This window comes from Hyperolius riggenbachi, chromosome 5 (genome assembly GCF_040937935.1).
Source record: "Hyperolius riggenbachi isolate aHypRig1 chromosome 5, aHypRig1.pri, whole genome shotgun sequence".
Lineage (NCBI taxonomy): Eukaryota > Metazoa > Chordata > Amphibia > Anura > Hyperoliidae > Hyperolius > Hyperolius riggenbachi.
In genome coordinates this window covers 200,531,586-200,556,300 of record NC_090650.1, presented here as the reverse complement: position 1 = coordinate 200,556,300, position 24,715 = coordinate 200,531,586, and the positions used below count along the sequence as shown (strand labels likewise).

Genomic DNA, 24,715 nt, shown 5'->3' with positions numbered 1-24,715 from the left:
GGGGCTTCCGGAAACCAACTGCCTCCAACGCACTTTTACATAGATCGAGTTTTCATCCTAATCATGTGACCCAATCAATCCCCTATAGCCAGTTCCTTAGGCTACGAAGGAATAATGCAGATTATGCAAGTTTTATATCTCAATCTGAAGAACTGGGAAATAGACTCATAAGTAGAGGATATGAACAAGAAGCCGTCCAGAAAGCCTTCAAAAAAGCCAACAGTATGGATAGGAAACAACTTCTGGAGAGGCAGCACCGGGATAAAATGAGAAACTCAAAAAGAGGGCAGGTTCCATTCACTTTTGATTACACTCCCATGTCTGGTAAGATTAAGGAGATCACCAAAAAACATTGGGATTTCCTTTTGAGGGACCCTGTCTTGAAGCCACTGGTTGAAAATGGACCCTTGTTCTCTTTTAAGAGGGCCCCAACCATTGGTTCATGGATAAGTAGAAGCGAATTTTTGTCGCAGAGCAGCAGTAACAATTGGTTGAGCAGCCACCTGCCACAGGGGAACCACAGATGTGGGCGGTGCGTATCGTGCGAATTTATGGCCACTGGCTCTCATTATCAAGTGTGCCCAATACGCCGTCGTGTACGGGACTTTTTTACATGCCAGGCGTCTTTTTCCGTTTATGCATTGTGGTGCCCCTGTGGTAGATTTTATATAGGGGAAACCACTAGGTCCCTCAACAAGAGGTTTCGTGAACATTTCCACTCAATTGAGTCAGGGAGAGGCTCTACTCGGGTGATTGCACACATAAGAGAAGCCCATCAGGCAGACCCTACAAAGCTGACCTTTGCCGGATTGCTTCAAGTACCACCTCCAAGACGTGGAGGAAATAGGGAGAGAAATTTAAAAAGAGAGGAGGCCCGCATGATATTGAGGACTGATGCTATGGGCCCACTTGGAATGAACGATCACACAGACCTCTCGTGTTTTCTGGATCCTTGATGTTATGAGTTATCCCCTTGCTCTACTACGCATATGATATATATGTATTCTCTATTACATCAGATAATTATTAAGAAAGACCAGAGGAATCCCTTCTTGTGTACTCAACATGGTCATCCTTCACCTTTTTCCTTCCTCCCATCCTCTTTCCTTTTTGTGTCTGTAAACACGTTTTTCCTTCCCCTTGTTCCCTTGTTTCCCCGCCTCCGTTTTCCTTTCCTTTCCGTCCCCCTTTTGCCCCTTGGTTTTACCTCCCCCCTCTTTTCCATCCGTTCTCCCCTCTCCCATACCCCATCCTTCCTGGATGAACCCATGTTTTACTAATGGCCTCTTATTTATGCCATTTAAAAACCCTTAATGCGTTTGTGTTGCCTTTAAAAGGCCATTGGCAGCACTGACACCTAGGTAATTTAGAACTTCATAGTTTTGCTCTATTTCGCCTGGCCCTATCTGCTTTGCGAATTGCTATCTTTTTTCAGTAATGTAAAATATATTAGTGCTGATGTCCTTCACCTCCCATTTCTCGTTATTGCTTTTCCAGTAAGGGTGAGCGTATAGCATCATTATACTTGCTCCCCTTTGACCTATTGTTTTTAGAAAAAGTTTCCAATATTTCTGTCCATCACTTTTAGTCGGTACATATGAGATAGAGCATATCTGCACTATAATTAGGGTCCCTGGCCTATACACCATAGGTTTTATTCACTGTTTTATCAAATATTTATTTTTTTTCGCCGGTTCACTCCATTTCCCCATGTTTATCCTCTGGGGCTTATTACTGGATTTTTTACACCCATTTTTTACACTTGTATTTTAACATAACCTGTTTACTCCATGTGCACTTTTCACTTTTGTCAAGGGACATCACTGATTGCACTTTAATAATTAAATCAAGTTAGTGTTTAAATTTTAATATGCCTCCATAATCCTAATAGGAATAAACCTTGCACAATTATGCACTTTGCAGCTCGTAGCTGCAATACTCATTTCCGCCACAAGATGGCGGTAAGACTTTCCTGGTTACGTAATTGGCCTGGTTTCGCATTGGTTGCCCGGGAGACCTAATAGAGTGTCTCCCATGCAGGCCACCGTAGCCAGGAAGTAACTGACGTCACCAGCCTCCAGCTGTCCCCGCTCGTGTGAGCGGCCAATAGGGAGGCTTGTTGTGATGGCCAGGGGGGCGGCGCGTGTAGCGGCGAATCGCCGCACGCAGACTTAGCAATAATATATAAGCCTGGTTGCGCCAGTGCCCCCTTGCAGCCTCCGTAGAAGCGCAAAACGTGCGAAACGGCCGTCAGGCTCTGCACCCTCCGCACCCACCGCATCATTCACTGTCACTAACGGTATGTGTCTTATTCAACTTTTGTATGGACAATGTGTATTTTTATCCTCCTAATGAATTTGGAATAAAGTGTATGACAGCAGTGCCGGCGCTCTCCTCTTTCTTCTTTCTGGACCATGTTGCTGAACGCAGTCAAGCGGCCTGCAGGCAGAGATGCTGTGTGGGGACCGACTTAGTCTTGGAGCAGGCAGTCACACGGTGTGCAGGCAGAGATGCTGTGTGCGGGCACTGACTTAGTCTTCGGGCGGGCAGTAACCCTCCGGGATCCATGCCTCATTCATTTTGATAAAGGTGAGGTACTGAACACTTTTTTGACCTAGGAGACTTCTCTTTTCTGTGACAATGCCTTCAGCTGTGCTGAAGGTCCTTTCTGACAGGATGCTTGAGGCAGGGCAAGACAGAAGTTGGATGGCAAATTGTGACAGCTCTGGCCACAGGTCAAGCCTGCGCACCCAGTAGTCCAGGAGTTCATCGCTGCTCATAGTGTTTACATCCGCAGTTAAAGCCAGGTAGTCGGCTACCTGCCGGTTGAGGCGTTGGTGGAGGGTGGATCCGGAAGGACTAAGGCGAGGCGTTGGACTAAAGAATGTCCGCATGTCCGACCTCACCATGAGATCGCTGGAGTGTCCTGTCCTTGCCTGCGTGGACATGGGAGAAGGATTACTGGCAGTGGTACCTTTATTTTGTTGTGCTGTGACATCACCCTTAAACACACTGTAAAGCATACTTGCATACTGTGCAGCTGTCACACAGGTGCAGTGAACAGGTATGCAGTAACTGTTATATAAAACCGTGCTGTCACGCATGTGCAGTGAACAGGTATGCAGTGACTGGTATCAATACAATGTGCAGCTGTCACACACAGGTGCAGTGAACAGTTATGCAGTGACTGGAATATAACACTGAGTGCGGTCACACAGGTGCAGTGAACAGGGTATGCAGTGACTGGTATTACAAATGTGCAGCTGTCACACACACAGGTACCGTGAACAGGTATGCAGAGACTGGTATTATAAATGTGCAGCTGTCACACACACAGGTACCATGAACAGGTATGCAGTGACTGGTATGTAATCTAACACTGCGTGCTGTCACGCAGTTGCACTGAACAGGTATGCAGTGACTGGTATCAATACAATGTGCAGCTGTCACACACACAGGTACTGTGAACAGGTATGCAGTGACTAGTATTACAAATATGCAGCTGTCACACACACAGGTACCGTGAACAGGTATGCAGTGACTAGTATTACAAATGTGATATAAATGCGGTAACCACATAAATGGTGACCCAAATCATAAGATCAGAAAAACGTGTAATATTCCTTAAGGTCATATGGTTCAATCCACAATTCTCCCCATCTATTACTTATTCCTCCAATGTAGTGGTCCCAGGATACATGGAAAAAGCAATGGGTGAGAGAAGGAGTGCACACATTCTAAGTGCAATACCTTTGAACTTTTAATAAACTTAATGCACAATACAGCATATCCAATGCTTTGAAAATAACAATAAAACCAAATGTCACTTACATCTAAGATTAGGGACCATAAGTTAGAACAGGGTAATGAATGCAACAGGCAGTTGTGGCGTCTCCTCACCACTCTGGTTTAGTAATTAGCTTTGTCAGGGGTTTGCACCTTGTAGCTACTAATTTACATTAGAGTTTATGGACACGCCCAAATTGGCCATTTGCTGCTCGCACCCAAATTTGCCCGTTCATCGTCATACACCATTAGTGGTGTAATCATTTCTTGTAAAGAACAAGCCAGTACCCAATTTACACAGAAAGCCCCATACTTACAAACAACTTGAGTAACAAATGTCTCATACATACAAACAAATTTGTTCAATGTACAAAATATAATGTATTGTTTTTATTATTAAATATTTTTGTTGTTATAGTTTACAATATTGTATGAACTTAGTGATGAGTTTACGAATTCCAAATTTTTTTGCGGATGTGTGCTAATATGTGAGAGTTTGTAAACACACAATATGAATATACAGTAGAATGCATACATAAAAAAAAATCCTGGCACCCCCCACAAACTAGAAATCTGACACAGGCACCCCTTAGGGGGGCTAGGGTGGGGGAAGGGGTGCCTGTGTCAGATTTCTAGTTTGTGGGGGGTGCCAGGATTTTTTTTTATGTATGCATTCTACTGTATATTCATATTGTGTGTTTACAAACTCTCACACGCTCAGGCACTCTCTTACACGTTCAGGCACTCTCTTACACGCTCAGGCGCACTCTTACACACTCAGGCGCACTCTTACACGCTCAGGCGCACTCTTACACGCTCAGGCGCACTCTTACACGCTCAGGCGCACTCTTACACGCTCAGGCACTCTCACACACTCAGGCACTCTCACACGCTCAGGCACTCTCACACGCTCAGGCACTCTCACATGCTCAAGCACTCTCTCACACGCTCAGGCACTCTCTCACACGCTCAGGCACTCTCTTACACGCTCAGGCACTCTCTTACACGCTCAGGCACTCTCTCACACGCTCAGGCACTCTCTCACACGCTCAGGCACTCTTACACGCTCAGGCACTCTCTCACAAGCTCAGGCACTCTCTCACACGCTCAAGCACTCTCTCACACGCTCAGGCACTCTCTTACACACTCAGGCACTCTCTCACATGCTCAGGCACTCTCTTACATGCTCACACGCTCAGTCACTCTCTCACACGCTCAGGCGCACTCTTACACGCTCAGGCGCACTCTTACACGCTCAGGCGCACTCTTACACGCTCAGGCACTCTCACACGCTCAGGCACTATCACACGCTCAGGCACTCTCACACGCTCAGGCACTCTCTCTCACGCTCAAGCACTCTCTCACACGCTCAGGCACTCTCTCACACGCTCAGGCACCCTTACACGCTCAGGCACTCTCTTACACGCTCAGGCACTCTCTTACACGCTCAGGCACTCTCTCACACGCTCAGGCACTCTCTCACACGCTCAGGCACTCTTACACGCTCAGGCACTCTTACACGCTCAGGCACTCTCTCACAAGCTCAGGCACTCTCGAACACGCTCAAGCACTCTCTCACACGCTCAGGCACTCTCTTACACGCTCAGGCACTCTCTCACACGCTCAGGCACTCTCTTACATGCTCACACGCTCAGTCACTCTCTCACACGCTCAGGCACTCTCTTACACGCTCAGGCACTCTCTTACACGCTCAGGCACTCTCTCACACGCTCAGGCACTCTTACACGCTCAGGCACTCTCTCACAAGCTCAGGCACTCTCTCACACGCTCAAGCACTCTCTTACACGCTCAGGCACTCTCTCACACGCTCAGGCACTCTCTCACACGCTCAGGCACTCTCTTACACGCTCAGGCACTCTCTCACACACTCAGGCACTCTCTCACACGCTCAGGCACTCTCTTACACGCTCAGGCACTCTCTTACACGCTCAGGCGCACTCTTACACGCTCAGGCGCACTCTTACACGCTCAGGCACTCTCACACGCTCAGGCACTCTCACACGCTCAGGCACTCTCTCTCATGCTCAAGCACTCTCTCACACGCTCAGGCACTCTCTCACACGCTCAGGCACCCTTACACGCTCAGGCACTCTCTTACACGCTCAGGCACTCTCTCACACGCTCAGGCACTCTCTCACATGCTCAGGCACTCTCTCACACGCTCAGGCACTCTTACACGCTCAGGCACTCTCTCACAAGCTCAGGCACTCTCTCACACGCTCAAGCACTCTCTCACACGCTCAGGCACTCTCTTACACGCTCAGGCACTCTCTCACACGCTCAGGCACTCTCTTACATGCTCACACGCTCACTCACTCTCTCACACGCTCAGGCACTCTCTTACACGCTCAGGCACTCTCTTACACGCTCAGGCACTCTCTCACACGCTCAGGCACTCTTACACGCTCAGGCACTCTCTCACAAGCTCAGGCACTCTCTCACACGCTCAAGCACTCTCTTACACGCTCAGGCACTCTCTCACACGCTCAGGCACTCTCTCACACGCTCAGGCACTCTCTTACACGCTCAGGCACTCTCTTACACGCTCAGTCACTCTCTCACACGCTCAGGCACTCTCTGACACGCTCAGGCACTCTCTTACACGCTCAGGCACTCTCTTACACGCTCAGGCACTTTCTCACACGCTCAGGCACTCTCTCACACGCTCAGGCACTCTCTCACACGCTCAGGCACTCTCTTACACGCTCACACACTCTTACACGAGGGGAGGGGGGGCCCCATCCAAAATTTCGCAGGGGGGCCCAGTGGTTTCTAGTTACGCCCCTGAACTGACCTTTAAAATTGAGGCTCAGATTATTCAGAGAGGCTTGATTTTTTTCCCAATCAATAGTCCACTAGATAAAGAAGTGAAGATCAGGATAACATCCCAGCTTTTTACATTCTTAACCTCTTCTTGACCGCTGGTACGCATATTTATGCATATTTAACTTCACTTAAAAACCAGGGGTGTAGATATGTGCACTCTTTTTTTTACCTCACCATTCCTCATCAGCCCACCGCTGACGCTCGTTACTGTCACATTTTGCTGCTCCGTGATCCGTGAATGGAAACAGCTTGTTTCCAAACCCGATCACAGTGCCTTTGATGAATGAAAGCTGGCATCAGCGAGACACCGATATTCAATAACAGAGTGAAAGTAAAACCGTTACATTTAATACTTCCGGTGCCCTGTTTACAGCACTCAGCAATTAAATGTACCGCCACCTTGTGGCCAAAAAGTAAAAATGCACCCACATACACTATTATATAGAAAAATAAATATTTTTTTCTTATTATTCCCTTTAAAAATGCATATAAAATAAAACAATTCTTAGCAAAAAGTACCACTAAAAGAAAGCCTAATTTGTGATGAATAGAACAATATATAGATCATTTTGATGTAATAAGTAATGATAATGTTACTGGCGAATGAAAGGAAGAAGCGTGATGTGAAAATTGCTCTGGTTTTAAGGGGAAAATACCTGTGGTTGTGAAGTGGTTAAAGGACTACTATTGTGAAAAGGTTTAAAATGTAAAATTATTGTATAAATATGTATAAAATGTACATATTAAAATGCACTATATTTTTTTCCTATGCCACTGTCACTAATAATAGGCTGTAAAAATCTTAGAAATCTTACTTGTTCATCCCCTCATGGCTGATGCTCAGGTTTTTCCTTATTTTAAAGGGCCACTATGGTGAAAAATTGTAAAATTTAAAATATGTGCAAACATGTACAAATAAGAAGTACGTTTTTTTCCAGAGTAAAATGAGCCATAAATGACTTTTCTCTTATGTTGCTGTCACTTACAATAGGTAGTAGAAATCTGACAGAAGCGACAGATTTTGGACTAGTCAATCTCGTCATGGGGGATTCTCAGGGATTTATTTATTTTCAAAAGCACTTAGTGAATGGCAGTTGCTCTGTCCAACGCCAAAAAACTGTGTAGCAAGCAGGGAAGCTGGCCAGCATAATTGTTTATATCCTTTTTAGGGAATATCTTTATAAAGAATAAAAGCCTTGCTGAGAATCCCCTATGAAGAGATGGACTAGTCCCAAACCTGTTGCTTCTGTCAGATTTCTACTACCTACTGTAAGTGACAACAACATAGGAAAAAAGTAATTTATGGCTCATTTTACTCTGGAAAAAATGTACTTCTTATTTGTTTATGTTTGCATACCGTATTTTAAATTTTAAAATTTTTCGCTATAGTGTCCCTTTAACCACTTGAGGACCTAGGGCTTTCTACCCCTTAAGGACCGGCCACTTTTTTTCCATTCAGACCACTGCAGCTTTCACGGTTTATTGCTCGCTCATACAACCTACCACCTAAATGAATTTTGGCTCCTTTTCTTGTCACTAATACAGCTTTCTTTTGGGGCTATTTGATTGCTCCTGCGATTTTTACTTTTTATTATATTCATCAAAAAAGACATGAATTTTGGCAAAAAAATGATTTTTTTAACTTTCTGTGCTGACATTTTTCAAATAAAGTAAAATTTCTGTATACATGCAGCGCGAAAAATGTGGACAAACATGTTTTTGATAAAAAAAACCCATTCAGTGTATATTTATTGGTTTGGGTAAAAGTTATAGCGTTTACAAACTATGGTGCAAAAAGTGAATTTTCCCATTTTCAAGCATCTCTGACTTTTCTGACCCCCTGTCATGTTTCATGAGGGGCTAGAATTCCAGGATAGTATAAATACCCCCCAAATGACCCCATTTTGGAAAGAAGACATCCCAAAGTATTCACTGAGAGGCATAGTGAGTTCATAGAAGATATTATTTTTTGTCACAAGTAAGCGGAAAATGACACTTTGTGAGAAAAAAAAAAAAAAAAGTTTCCATTTCTTCTAACTTGCGACAAAAAAAAAATGAAATCTGCCACGGACTCACCATGCCCCTCTCTGAATACCTTGAAGGGTCTACTTTCCAAAATGGGATCATTTGTGGGGTGTGTTTACTGTCCTGACATTTTGGGGGGTGCTAAATTGTAAGCACCCCTGTAAAGCCTAAAGGTGCTCATTGGACTTTGGACCCCTTAGCGCAGTTAGGCTGCAAAAAAGTGCCACACATGTGGTATTGCCGTACTCAGGAGAAGTAGTATAATGTGTTTTGGGGTGTATTTTTACACATACCCATGCTGGGTGGGAGAAATATCTCTGTAAATGACAATTTGTTAATTTTTTTTACACACAATTGTCCATTTACAGAGATATTTCTCCCACTCAGCATGGGTATGTGTAAAAATACACCACAAAACACATTATACTACTTCTCCTGAGTACGGCGATACCACATGTGTGGCACTTTTTTGCACCCTAACTGCGCTAAAGGGCCCAAAGTCCAATGAGTACCTTTAAGATTTCACAGGTCATTTTGAGAAATTTCGTTTCAAGACTACTCCTCACGGTTTAGGGCCCCTAAAATGCCAGGGCAGTATAGGAACCCCACAAATGACCCCATTTTAGAAAGAAGACACCCCAAGGTATTCCGTTAGTAGTATGGCGAGTTCATAGAAGATTTTATTTTTTGTCACAAGTTAGCGGAAAATGACACTTTGTGAAAAAACACAATTAAAATCAATTTCCGCTAACTTTTGACAAAAAATAAAATCTTCTATGAACTCACCATACTCCTAACGGAATACCTTGGGGTGTCTTCTTTCTAAAATGGGGTCATTTGTGGGGTTCCTATACTGCCCTGGCATTTTAGGGGCCCTAAACCGTGAGGAGTAGTCTTGAAACGAAATTTCTCAAAATGACCTGTGAAATCCTAAAGGTACTCATTGGACTTTGGGCCCTTTAGCGCAGTTAGGGTGCAAAAAAGTGCCACACATGTGGTATCGCCATACTCGGGAGAAGTAGTACAATGTGTTTTGAGGTGTATTTTTACACATACCCATGCTGGGTGGGAGAAATACCTCTGTAAATGGACAATTGTGTGTAAAAAAATCAAAAGATTGTCATTTACAGAGGTATTTCTCCCACCCAGCATGGGTATGTGTAAAAATACACCCCAAAACACATTGTACTACTTCTCCCGAGTACGGCGATACCACATGTGTGGCACTTTTTTGCACCCTAACTGCACTAAGGGGCATAAAGTCCAATGAGTACCTTTAGGATTTCACAGGTCATTTTTGTTTCAAGACTACTCCTCACGGTTTAGGGCCCCTAAAATGCCAGGGCAGTATAGGAACCCCACTAATGACCCCATTTTAGAAAGAAGACACCCCAAGGTATTCCGTTAGGAGTATGGTGAGTTCATAGAAGTTTTTATTTTTTTGTCACAAGTTAGCGGAAATTGATTTTAATAGTTTTTTTTCACAAAGTGTCATTTTCCGCTAACTTGTGACAAAAAATAAAATCTTCTATGAACTCACCATACTCCGTACGGAATACCTTTGGGTGTCTTCTTTCTAGAATGGGGTCATTTGTGGGGTTCCTATACTGCCCTGGCATTTTAGGGGCCCTAAACCGTGAGGAGTAGTCTTGAAACCAAATGTCGCAAAATGACCTGTGAAATCCTAAAGGTACTCATTGGACTTTGGGCCCCTTAGCGTACTTAGGGTGTAAAAAAGTGCCACACATGTGGTACCGCTGTACTCAGGAGAAGTAGTATAATGCGTTTTGGGGTGTATTTTTACACATACCCATGCTAAGTGGGAGAAATATCTCTGTAAATGACAATTGTTTGATTTTTTTACACACAATTGTCCATTTACATAGAAATTTCTCCCACCCAGCATGGGTATGTGTAAAAATACACCCCAAAACACATTATACTACTTTTCCTGAGTACGGCGGTACCACATGTGTGACACTTTTTTGCAGCCTAGGTGCGCTAAGGGGCCCAACGTCCTATTCACAGGTCATTTTGAAGCATTTGTTTTCTAGACTACTCCTCGCGGTTTAGGGCCCTAAAATGCCAGGGCAGTATAGGAACCCCACAAGTGACCCCATTTTAGAAAGAAGACACCCCAAGGTATTCCGTTAGGTGTATGGCGAGTTCATAGAAGATTTTATTTTTTGTCACAAGTTAGTGAAAAATGACACTTTGTGAAAAAAAACCAATAAAAATTAATTTCCGCTAACTTTTGACAAAAAATAAAATCTTCTATGAACTCGTCATACACCTAACAGAATACCTTGGGGTGTCTTTTTTTTCTAAAATGGGGTCACTTGTGGGGTTCCTATACCGCCCTGGCATTTTACAGGCCCAAAACCGTGAGTAGTCTGGAAACCAAATGTCTCAAAATGACTGTTCAGGGGTATAAGCATCTGCAAATTTTGATGACAGGTGGTCTATGAGGGGGCGAATTTTGTGGAACCGGTCATAAGCAGGGTGGCCTTTTAGATGACAGGTTGTATTGGGCCTGATCTGATGGATAGGAGTGCTAGGGGGGTGACAGGAGGTGATTGATGGGTGTCTCAGGGGGTGGTTAGAGGGGAAAATAGATGCAATCAATGCACTGGGGAGGTGATCGGAAGGGGGTCTGAGGGTTTGGCCGAGTGATCAGGAGCCCACACGGGGCAAATTGGGGCCTGATCTGATGGGTAGGTGTGCTAGGGGGTGACAGGAGGTGATTGATGGGTGTCTCAAGGTGTGATTAGAGGGGGGAATAGATGCAAGCAATGCACTGGCGAGGTGATCAGGGCTGGGGTCTGAGGGCATTCTGAGGGTGTGGGCGGGTGATTGAGTGCCCTAGGGGCAGATAGGGGTCTAATCTGATAGGTAGCAGTGACAGGGGGTGATTGATGGGTAATTAGTGGGTGTTTAGGGTAGAGAATAGATGGAAACACTGCGCTTGGGTGGTGATCTGATGTCGGATCTGCGGGCGATCTATTGGTGTGGGTGGGTGATCAGTTTGCCCGCAAGGGGCAGGTTAGGGGCTGATTGATGGGTGGCAGTGACAGCGGGTGATTGATGGGTGGCAGTGACAGGGGGTGATTGATGGGTGGCAGTGACAGGGGGTGATTGATGGGTGATAGGTGATTGGCAGGTGATTGACAGGTGATCAGTGGGTTATTACAGGGAAGGACAGATGTAATTAATGCACTGGCGAATTGATAAGGGGGGGGGGGGGGTCAGAGGGCAATCTGAGCGTGTGGGCTGGTGATTGGGTGCCCGCAAGGGGCAGATTAGGGTCTGATCTGATAGGTAAAAGTGACAGGTGGTGATAGGGGGTGATTGATGGGTGATTGATGGGTAATTAGTGGGTGTTTAGAGAAGATAACAGATGTAAACGATACATTTGGGAGGTAATCTGACGGCGGGTTTGCGGGCGATCTAATGGTGTGGGTGGGTGATCAGATTGCCCGCAAGGGGCAGGTTAGGGGCTGATTGATGGGTGGCAGTGACAGGGGGTGACAGGGGGTGATTGATGGGTGATAGGTGATTGGCAGGTGATTGACAGGTGATCAGTGGGTTATTACAGGGAAGAACAGATGTAATTAATGCACTGGCGAATTGATAAGGGGGGGTCTGAGGGCAATCTGAGCGTGTAGGCGGGTGATTGGGTGCCCGCAAGGGGCAGATTAGGGTCTGATCTGATAGGTAACAGTGACAGGTGGTGATAGGGGGTGATTGATGGGTGATTGATGGGTAATTAGTGGGTGTTTAGAGGAGAGAATAGATGTAAACAATGGATTTGGGAGGTGATCTGATGTCGGATCTGTGGGCGATCTATTGGTGTGGGGGGGTGATCAGATTGCCCGCAAGGGGCAGGTTAGGGGCTGATTGATGGGTGGCAGTGACAGGGGGTGATTGACGGGTGATTGACGGGTGATTGACAGGTGATTGACAGGTGATTGACAGGTGATCAGGGGGATAGATGCATACAGTAAACAGGGGGGGGGGGGGTCTGGGGGGGGGTCTGGGGAGAATCTGAGGGGTGGGGGGTGATCAGGAGGGGGCAGGGAGCAGGGGGGGGGATAAAAAAAAAATAGCGTTGACAGATAGTGACAGGGAGTGATTGATGGGTGATTAGGGGGGTGATTGGGTGCAAACAGGGGTCTGGGGGGTGGGCAGGGGGGGGGGGTCTGATGGGTGCTGTGGGCGATCTGGGGCAGGGGGGGGAGAAATCAGTGTGCTTGGGTGCAGACTAGGGTGGCAGCAGCCTGCCCTGGTGGTCCCTCGGACACTGGGATCACCAGGGCAGGAGGCAGCCTGTATAATACACTTTGTAAACATTGCAAAGTGTATTATACACTTTGTATGCGGCGATCGCGGGGTTAACATCCCGCCGGCACTTCCGTATAGCCGGCGGGATGTTGCGGCGAGCGAGCGGTGACAGGCGCCGGCGGAGGATCGCGTGACGCGATCGCTCCGCCCATGCCCTTAAATGGACCGCCGCCTCTGTGGGTGAGCCGGTCCTTAAGGGCTCCACTTCCCGGCCGCCTCTGTGCGTTAGGCGGTCGGGAAGTGGTTAAAGAAAACCTGAACTGAAAATTAAAAGTCAAAATAAGCATCCACAAGTCATACTTACCTTCCATGTAGTCTACTCCTCAGTGTCTTTCTCCTGTCCCGCGTCCTGTTTGTTCACTGTGATCAAGGGAATTTTCCGTCCTCCATTTTGAAAATGGCCATTACCCATAACAGCTTTCTGGTCAGCACACAGTTAAACTGTACATCAGTTTTCCTCTCAGCTATAACTGACAGCAACTGATATATTTCAGATCTGACAAAATATTGTCAGAACTGGAAGCGATAATTGTCAGAAGAAAATGGTGAGCTTCTGAGAGGAACTGATGGCAACTGGCAAGGTAACTATATAATGTTCATTTGAAGTTACCTCATGTGTTTATTTTAAATATTTTTACAGGTTCTCTTTAACAAGCACTCACTGAACAGCGGTTGCTCAGACCAACTGTCAAACAAGTGAGCAAATGAGTAGGGAGGCTGGCTGACATCTTTGTATAGGACATTTCAAGGGAGTGCTTTTGTAAAGAATAAAGAAAAGACTGAGAACCCTGAATAAGGCCGGATCCACACTATAAGCACTTTTTTGAACACTTTGTGATTGATTAGCGCTTTCTGAGCGCTTTTTAAAAATTTCACTTTCATTAAAATCGCTGAAAAATTGTCGCACTTTTTAACGTTCGCGTGAAATGTGAATGGGAGAAATTTTTAAAAAGTGTTCAGAAAGCTCTAATCAATCACAAATCAGAAAAGTGATTATAGTGTGGATACGGCCTAAGGAGATGGACTAAACCTGTCAGATCTGTCATATTTTTACTGCCTATTGAAGTGACAGCAACATGAGAAAAAAGTAAATAATATTAAGTAAACAGTAATTGTATTAATAATACATTTTACTTTGGGAGAGATGCACTTCTTTAATTAAATGTACATGGTTTTATTATTATTAATTTTTTTATTATCATTTTTTTTTTTTTTTTTTACAATTTTCCAAAATAGTGCTGGTTAGTGTACTGGTTAAGCCTCTGACACAGGAGACCTGGGTTCAAATCTCAGCTCTGCCTGTTTAGTAAGCCAGTGCCTATTCAGTAGGAGACCTTGGGCAAGACTTCCTAACACTGCTAGAGCGCATCCCAGTGGCTGCAGCTCTGGTGCTTTGAGTCCACCAGGAGAAAAGTGCAATATAAATGTTCTGTGTCTAAAAAACAAATTTAGCAATGTAAAATTAGTAACTTCCTGTTTGTCCCCATAGAGGCCCATTTTCAAAAGGAACTCTAGTTCAGTTTTTACTATAGACCTCTTAGGCCCCGTTCACACTTGCGGTTTTGCAAAAACCGCACCGGATGTCCGGACCGCACCGGAGCCGGATCGGACCTGACCCGTACGGTTCCAGTCCGGATCCGGTCCGGATCCGGTCCGGTTGCATACGGTTTCCGTGCGGTATGAACACGGTTGCGGTCCGGATCCGGATTCTTAAAGAGATAACAACCTGTATAAATACCTGGGGTTCTGGGAGGTCAGCAGAAGCTCTGGGGTCATTGTTGGAGACAGCTGGACGTGTGGAGACCATCCTTGGATACAGAGACAGCAGTTGGGACCATGGATCCAGTCATTTTTTACGCTTATTACCTGGGAATTCTCTCCTTCCTGTTGTTTACCTACTACTATGTGGGGAGAAGGCGTGCTCCTCGCAGGAGATGGTGGGTGCACCCTCTACTAGCCAGGAGGCAGAGGAAGGGAGAGTTCCAGGCCCTCTACCGGGACCTCAGACGACACCCACAGAAGTTCTACAGCTACACTCGGATGTCTATTCCCCTGTAAGTATCTAGGCCTAAATACACCAACCCCCACCATCCCTAAACACCCCACCCTCACCCCCACAACACCTCATCCCTGTATACCTAGCTAAACACACCACCCTGACCCCCACACCCCTGTATACCTAGCTATACACTACACCCCCACCCTCCACAACACTCCCAAACCTCTGTAAACACACCTCCCCCATCCTCCACCCAACACCTTGTCCCACAACATACTTTACAGCGTCTTCCTTTCCATCTCCTGACAGGTTTGATACCCTTTTGGAGATGGTGAAGGATGACCTTAGGAAGAAGGATACCACGTTCAGGAGAGCAGTCACACCACAAGAACAACTACTCATCACACTGAGGTATGTAAAAACAAATTTTTTTATTGCAAAAACAACCACTTTCCAACATGGAAACATTCTTCCAACATGGAAGACAAAAAATAACATATCTATGGTATAGCCCGGTCAGTTTTAAGGAACACCAACCACCAACTTTGTGCTGGAAGAGTTGCAGGGCATAGCTGCCCAAGTGTCTTTCGGGGACACCAGTCCCTAATATTAAAGTGCTTCAAAAACCTAACCACTGGCACAGGACCCTCTGAGCCATGGATGAAGGACACAGGTCAGTGAAAAGGCTAGGCCTCTCACCGACCAGTGTAGGTGTCCTTCATCCATGGCTCCAAGGGTCTTGTGCAAGTGATTAGGAACAAGAACAAAGTGAGGAGCAAGAGGAACCGATGGCAGAGGAGCAGGACTACAGGTAGTGTCTTTCGGGGACACCAGGCCCTACATTTTTAGTGCTTCTAAAACCTAACCACTGGCACAGGACCCTCTGAGCCATGGATGAAGGACACAGGTCAGTGAAAAGGCTAGGCCTCTCACCGACCAGTGTAGGTGTCCTTCATCCATGGCTCCAAGGGTCTTGTGCAAGTGATTAGGAACAAGAACAAAGTGAGGAGCAAGAGGAACCGATGGCAGAGGAGCAGGACTACAGGTAGTGTCTTTTGGGGACACCAGGCCCTAAATTTTTAGTGCTTCTAAAACCTAACCACTGGCACAGGACCCTCTGAGCCATGGATGAAGGACACAGGTCAGTGAAAAGGCTAGGCCTCTCACCGACCAGTGTAGGTGTCCTTCATCCATGGTTTCAAGGGTCTTGTGCAAGTGATTAGGAACAAGAACAAAGTGAGGAGCAAGAGGAACCGATGGCAGAGGTGCATGACTACAGGTGCAGTGCAACAGGCACAAGGTTGTGACCCAGGTAGTGTCTTTCGGGGACACCAGGCCCTAAAATTGAAGTGCTTTAAAAACCTAACCACTGGCACATGACCCTCTGAGCCATGGATGAAGGACACAGGTCAGTGAAAAGGCTAGGCCTCTCACCGACCAGTGTAGGTGTCCTTCATCCATGGTTTCAAGGGTCTTGTGCAAGTGATTAGGAACAAGAACAAAGTGAGGAGCAAGAGGAACCGATGGCAGAGGAGCAGGACTACAGGTAGTGTCTTTCGGGGACACCAGGCCCTAAATTTTTAGTGCTTCTAAAACCTAACCACTGGCACATGACCCTCTGAGCCATGGATGAAGGACACAGGTCAGTGAAAAGGCTAGGCCTCTCACCGACCAGTGAAGGTGTCCTTCACCCATGGCTCCAAGGGTCTTGTGCAAGTGATTAGGAACAACAAAGTAAGGAACAAGAGGAATCAAAGGCACAGGTGCAGGACTACAGGTGCAGTGCAACAGGCACAAGGTTGTGACCCAGGTAGTGTCTTTCGGGGACACCAGGCCCTAAAATTGAAGTGCTTTAAAAACCTAACCACTGACACATGACCCTCTGAGCCATGGATGAAGGACACAGGTCAGTGAAAAGGCTAGGCCTCTCACCGACCAGTGTAGGTGTCCTTCATCCATGGTTTCAAGGGTCTTGTGCAAGTGATTAGGAACAAGAACAAAGTGAGGAGCAAGAGGAACCGATGGCAGAGGAGCAGGACTACAGGTAGCGTCTTTCGGGGACACCAGGCCCTAAATTTTTAGTGCTTCTAAAACCTAACCACTGGCACATGACCCTCTGAGCCATGGATGAAGGACACAGGTCAGTGAAAAGGCTAGGCCTCTCACCGACCAGTGAAGGTGTCCTTCACCCATGGCTCCAAGGGTCTTGTGCAAGTGATTAGGAACAACAAAGTAAGGAACAAGAGGAATCAAAGGCACAGGTGCAGGACTACAGGTGCAGTGCAACAGGCACAAGGTTGTGACCCAGGTAGTGTCTTTCGGGGACACCAGGCCCTAAAATTGAAGTGCTTTAAAAACCTAACCACTGGCACATGACCCTCTGAGCCATGGATGAAGGACACAGGTCAGTGAAAAGGCTAGGCCTCTCACCGACCAGTGTAGGTGTCCTTCATCCATGGTTTCAAGGGTCTTGTGCAAGTGATTAGGAACAAGAACAAAGTGAGGAGCAAGAGGAACCGATGGCAGAGGAGCAGGACTACAGGTAGTGTCTTTCGGGGACACCAGGCCCTAAATTTTTAGTGCTTCTAAAACCTAACCACTGGCACATGACCCTCTGAGCCATGGATGAAGGACACAGGTCAGTGAAAAGGCTAGGCCTCTCACCGACCAGTGAAGGTGTCCTTCACCCATGGCTCCAAGGGTCTTGTGCAAGTGATTAGGAACAACAAAGTAAGGAACAAGAGGAATCAAAGGCACAGGTGCAGGACTACAGGTGCAGTGCAACAGGCACAAGGTTGTGACCCAGGTAGTGTCTTTCGGGGACACCAGGCCCTAAAATTGAAGTGCTTTAAAAACCTAACCACTGGCACATGACCCTCTGAGCCATGGATGAAGGACACAGGTCAGTGAAAAGGCTAGGCCTCTCACCGACCAGTGAAGGTGTCCTTCATCCATGGCTCCAAGGGTCTTGTGCAAGTGATTAGGAACAACAAAGTAAGGAACAAGAGGAATCAAAGGCACAGGTGCAGGACTACAGGTGCAGTGCAACAGGCACAAGGTTGTGACCCAGGTAGTGTCTTTCGGGGACACCAGGCCCTAAAGTTCAAGTCCAGCAAAAACAAAAATTCCCTGACATGGTCATCTGAACACCTCTGAACCTTGGTTGAAGGAGATGGGGCAGGGAAAAGGTTGGGCTAAAAAGCCCTGGGATGGTATCCTTCCTCCGAGGATCGGAGGTATTCAGAGGAGCATGTCCAGGAACAATTTGACTTTTTTTTTCAAATTGGATCGGCACCACTACTAGAAAAGGTGGGAGTTGCTGCCTGGAAATCTGGACTCTCTTGGGTGCTGGTCGTGGATGAGCTGGACCCTGACAGCGGTGGCCCATATTGACTGCCTCTGTAGCCGGTGTACATCTGTGATGATTGCCAGGTGGGCACCGCTGTTGGTTGTGGGGGTCTAAAAATTGGTGGTTGCAATAATGGCGTGTCCATGTGTTGTTTGATCACCTCCAGCAAAGTGGAATGGCACGCCATCATGTTTTGGGAAGGCACCTTTTCCAAATATGGTATTAGAGACATCACAGTGTGAAAACACGGGTGTGCCTGCAATTTCAGTAGTTCCTTGCTTTGTTGATGCATTTGCTGCATCATGTTCTGCAGCTGGCCCACCGACTGATGATGCTGCGCACGCAGTTGGTCGATTTCTCCTCTGTGCATCTCATGCATCATTTTAAGCTCGTCCCTGTAGTGCCCATGTACAGCGTCGAGCTCACATTGCAGTGAAGTGATGTGGGACTTGTACTGCTCCATGATATGGCCCCTGTCCTCATCTTGCAACTGCCGGGTTATGAGAGTTTGGTGGCTCTGAAGAATCCCGAGAAGTCCGGAGACAGCCCCGGACATCTCGGACTCTGTCTCTCTCCTTGTTGGGGGGAGGGTACCTCGACGCCTCACTGGTGGGGTGGTCCTCACTGGTGGTGTGGCAGCATCTTCCCGTCCTCTGGCCTATGTCGCAGTTGCCCTGCGCGCTGGTTGTGCTGCAGTCTCTCGGTGCTCCTCACTTTGTTCTTGTTCCCCTGGAGCTTCCATAGCGGTCGATTGTGGAGGTGCAGCTTCTTCCACACTCGGTCCTGCAACCTCAACATCCAAGCTCTCTTCTACCAAGTCATCATCAAAGGAGAGAGCTGGGATAGCTAAGGACTCCCATCTCCTACTCCTCTCCTCGGGGCAATAGGTTACATCGGCGACGTCATCATCCACCAAGCTCTCCTCACTGCTGAACCGTGCCTCCTGGGTCGGTTCCTCTTGCTCCAAATTGTCTTCAGTCCTGTAGATAAAAACAATATTTATTGGTGTGCCAAACAGCATGTGGCGTCAATTCACAGAGCTAGCAAACACTAGCAAACACTTTATCAACCGTTTCTACCAAACATTTGATAAAGCTTGTGAGAAAAGTTCGCTAGCCATGGGAATTGAGGCCAGTTTATAGCAATACATGGCCGAAGTCATGGTAGTTGTCTGCTAAAATGAGCTCTCAGTTCCTGCCCACAGTAGTGGTACTTACAGTCTAGGTTCCAGGCTTGCATTGATGAAAGACAATTGCTTGGCAAATTGGTAGTCTTTTTGTCGCTTTCCCCCGCCACTGCCACTTCGTTCGGCAAGTTTTTTCTTCCGTAGCCATTTCACGTATGCATCACGTATATTGCGCCACCTTGTCTTGAACCTTTCTCCTGTAACGACATGAAAAATTGATTTTGATTATTTCTCTTGTAGGTACATCGCAACTGGACAAACATATACATCGCTACATGTCACATTTCGTATTGGGAAGAGCACGGTGGCAGGCATCGTCGTGAGGACTTCGAGGATCCTTTGGACGCGACTGAGGGCCAGATACATGCCTGTGCCAGACACCACGAAATGGGAGGAGATCGCCCAGGGCTTCTGGACCGAGTGGAAGTTTCCTAATTGTGTTGGCGCACTGGATGCGAAACACATCCGGCTTCAGAAACCCGTGGGGAGTGGCAGCCATTATTTCAACTATAAAAAATACTTTAGCATTGTTCTAATGGCAGTGGCAGATGCGGACTACAAGTTTGTGTAAGTGGACGTGGGGTCGTACGGTAGTTCCAATGACTCTGGAATTTTCCAGCGTACGACCCTTTGCCGGCTGATGGAGGAAGGCAGACTGCGTCTCCCCCGTGACAGACCCTGGCCTGGGACAAGGGCACCGGCCTACCCCTATGTGTTTGTGGGGGACGAGGCATTCGCCCTGTCCGACCATGTAATGCGTCCGTACCCAGACAGGGGACTTGATGCCAGCCAGCTACACTTCAATGCTCGGTTGAGCCGTGCAAGGAGAATGGTGGAGTGCACATTTGGGATCCTGGTGTCAAAGTGGAGGGTGTTCCACACGCCCATGCTGCTGAAACCGGGCAACGCAGTTGTCGTGGTGAAGGCAGCATGCATCCTCCACAACTTTGTGCGGCAGGAGGAAAGAGAGACTCCGGAACCCCCGAATGTGCTTCCACTAATGCCCCTGCGGAGGTATGCAACCAGGCCAAGGGTAGTGTCACTGCGGAACAGGGACCAACTGAGACTTTATTTTACCACACCACCAGGACGAGGGTGAATGTTTGGTTTTTAATATGTTTTGTTGAAATGTGTTTATTTTGGAGTTTCAAGTTTTTAAGTGATTTTAAATGTCTTAATTTTTTACAATAAATTGATGTTTAATAATTGGTCATTGTGTATGTTTTATGTGCACAGGTGGGGTACATCGCAGGTGGGTGGGAGACATCACAGGTGGGTGGGAGACATCACAGGTGGGTGGGAGACATCACAGGTGGGGTACAGGTGGGTGGGATACATCACAGGTTAGGTACAGGTGGGTGGGATACATCACAGGTGGGGTACAGGTGGGTGGGATACATCACAGGTGGGTGGGATACATCACAGGTGGGGTACAGGTGGGTGGGATACATCACAGGTGGGTGGGATACATCACAGGTGGGGTACAGGTGGGTGGGATACATCACAGGTGGGTGGGATACATCACAGGTGGGGTACAGGTGGGTGGGATACATCACAGGTCGGTGGGATACATCACAGGTGGGGTACAGGTGGGTGGGATACACCACAGGTGGGTGGGATACATCACAGGTGGGTGGGATACATCACAGGTGGGGTACAGGTGGGTGGGATACATCACAGGTGGGTGGGATACATCACAGGTGGGGTACAGGTGGGTGGGATACATCACAGGTGGGTGGGATACATCACAGGTGGGGTACAGGTGGGTGGGATACATCACAGGTGGGTGGGATACATCACAGGTGGGGTACAGGTGGGTGGGATACATCACAGGTGGGTGGGATACATCACAGGTGGGGTACAGGTGGGTGGGATACATCACAGGTGGGTGGGATACATCACAGGTGGGTGGGATACATCACAGGTGGGGTACAGGTGGGTGGGATACATCACAGGTGGGTGGGATACATCACAGGTGGGGTACAGGTGGGTGGGATACATCACAGGTGGGGTACAGGTGGGTGGGATACATCACAGGTGGGTGGGATACATCACAGGTGGGGTACAGGTGGGTGGGATACCTCACAGGTGGGTGGGATACATCACAGGTGGGGTACAGGTGGGTGGGATACATCACAGGTGGGTGGGATACATCACAGGTGGGTGGGATACATCACAGGTGGGGTACAGGTGGGTGGGATACATCACAGGTGGGTGGGATACATCACAGGTGGGGTACAGGTGGGTGGGATACATCACAGGTGGGTGGGATACATCACAGGTGGGGTACAGGTGGGTGGGGAACAGGTGGGTGGGCCACGGGTGGGTGGGCAACACGTGGGTGACACAAATCCATAGCAAAAGTGGAATACATCACAAGCTAACCACAAGCCCCCCCAAAAACTTCTAGTCAACATACCCTCTGTGCCTTGCTGTCTCTTGCTCAAGTGCTCAAAGTCCTCCACATACAGCTTGGCAATTTTTTTCCACAGGCCTCTGCATTTTTTGATGTTGCTGTGGTCCGCATCCCCCTTGTCCCACAGGGCTGGTACCTGCTGCACCTGTAGGATGAGGTCTTCTGATGTGTAGGGCCTCACCCCCTCGTTATCAGACATATCGTCAGACATGTTGCTGCCAAACAGCTCCAGCATGAAGTCACTGCTGCTCCACTCTGTGAACGCTGGTGCCATGTGGTCCCCATCCAAAATGGCCACCATACCATAGAGTCAGCATAGGAAGTGTGGTATAACATCCGGTTTTTATAGCCAGTGTGTTGTGCGCTCTCCGGTTCTCATTGGTTTCCATTGGCCGGATGCAACATTCCGGCTCCGGTCCGGATACGTCAGCCGGACCAGCCGGACCAAAAAATAGCGCATGTTGGAACGGACGCCGGAGTCCGGATCCGGTCCGGCTCCGGTCCGGACGAAACGGACGCATGTGAACAGTCGCATAGACTTTCATTGCTATGCCGTGCGTCCGTTTCGTCCGGTCCGCATGCGGTCCGGCTCCGGCACGGCTCCGGCACGGCGATTCCGGATAGCAACCGCTAATGTGAACCGGGCCTTAGGAGTTCTGGTTCACCATAAGCTTGTTGGGTAATCTGTAACTCTACTATAGAGATGAAAGTAATAAGACATCAGCTTGCATAAAATAAAACTAAGCATCATCAATAAAGGGTGAGTATTATAAGTGTTGATCTATTTAACTGAATTATCAATTTTAGGCCTCTTTTCCATGGACAGTTGATAGGCAGTGAAATGCTTCACAAACTCTCACAACTGCTTGCTGCTGCTAGGTAACTGCTCACTGTTGCCTGGTAACTGCTCACTGCTGCCTGGCAACTGCTTACTGAGCACACAGATCAACTGTTCGTGGAAAAAAAGGCCTTAGTAGTATACACTTAGACCTCTTTTCCACGGACTGTTGATAGGCAGTGAAATGCCTCTCAAACTCTCACAACTGCTTGCTGTTGCCTGATAACTGCTCACTGCTGCCTGGTAACTGCTCACTGCTGCCTGGTAACTGCTTGCTGAGCACACAGTTCAACAGTTTGTGGAAAGAGGCCTTAGTGGGTACATCCCAATGAAAGCAAATCTTGCAAAAATAATTTGGTGCTAATAAAAAAAAAATCACTCACAAAATTCAATAATTTTCATACTACAAGTTCACTAACAAACCTACAAAAGCAACTGCTTCATTTTACTCAAATCACACTTTCCCTTTATTTCAAGGTTACATTTAACCCCACCAATGCCATGTGGATGTTGCAAGCACACATAATTTTCAGCTTACAGATGCTAGTTACTTGGCCTAAGATAGTCATAGGCTTCAGAAAAAGAAAAAAAAAACAAGAATGATGCAAGAGCACGCCTGGTTATTGCTCAGTACCATAAGATCTCACTTTGACAGTCAGCTGCATGTGCTAGATTTTTTTTAAAAAAAGAGGAGGAGGATTTTACTTTTGTACCACGACTGTCACTGCACAGAATGTCAGCAAAAAATAAATAGTTCTACATTCTGTTTACAACATGCCCCTCTTAAATAAAAATTGCATTTCACAATGATTTAGATCATATATTCTACTAACTAAATAAGGAAGTAAAGAGTACACTAACTACAACCCTTATCCCCTCCAGGCATAAGGGCTTCTGGCTGCAGTATCTGTGATGCTCTATGCCATATGTTAGTAGCAATACTAAGAAGGAGAAGACTAGACTTTCATGAGAATGGTGCATTATGGGGGAATACATTTTAATAAACACTTGGGTGACATGCTATCATTCACACTGGTAAACTACATATTCCCCACTGCAGACAGCCATGATTGGGTGATTGCCATGCTGCTTTAAAATAGAGTGTGAAGTGTTGTGGATCACATTAACCAGTCAACAATGACTATGCATTTTCAGGACTGCTCCACACTGCAATAAGGTCTGACTGATTGTGCAGTGCACCATGCTGGCTCCTTGTCAAATCATCCTTCCAATGTTTCCTTTAACTCTAACATGTAATAAATGAACAAAACCTACCTTAAGGATCATGAGAAGTGCTGCTGCCTGGAAATCCTGATAGATGACACTTTGTGAAACTCTGAGCAATATTAAAGTAAGCCATTGGATAAAATTCATTTCATGCCTGCTACTGTAGCTCTGTCATGACTATTCTGGCCATAAAGTTCTGTTAGTGAGAAGTGACTTGCATGCATTAGGGAAACGAAAACTGCATTTGCTTAGTCTTAGACTGTATTTTCATATTCCCGCCCACTGGACTAAAGACAAACCTGTTTTTCTAGGTAAACATTAGGTATTACACTGGCTAAGTAGACGACAGCAAAAGTAGCAGCAGCTGAACCAGGGTACCGCTCCCAGCTGGAATTCGTTCAGCATTAGTTTAGAAAGGACTGACAACCTGATTGGAAACAGAATAGGGACATAAAATGCAGGCTGTCATCTGTGATCTTTGCTGATGTTCCAGTGTGTCCAGATGTCATGTGGGGAAAGGAAAACAGAAGCCGTGAATATCTAAGTGCTGCTAAAGGCTTTACTTAATGTTCAGAGCAGTACAGTTATATTACCATTTCAAATGTTAATGCACAATAAGTATTACAAATCAGTATTGACATTGCCCAGAATGGTTCTTGTGTATTGTGACAACACGATGGAAGTTAGGCCCAGTAATAACC

The 24,715-nt window shown here is 46.9% G+C and overlaps 1 protein-coding gene across 1 annotated transcript in view; it reads right to left on the bottom strand.

Moving 5' to 3' along the window:
• ITPRID1 (ITPR interacting domain containing 1) overlaps nt 1-24,237 on the bottom strand; it is a 337,509-nt gene extending 313,272 nt beyond the window's left edge. The window contains exon 1 of the mRNA XM_068236573.1: nt 24,063-24,237. The gene's annotated coding sequence lies outside the window, so the exon portion shown is untranslated. The remainder of the gene's footprint in view (nt 1-24,062) is intronic.
• Between the last annotated feature and the right edge of the window lie 478 nt (nt 24,238-24,715).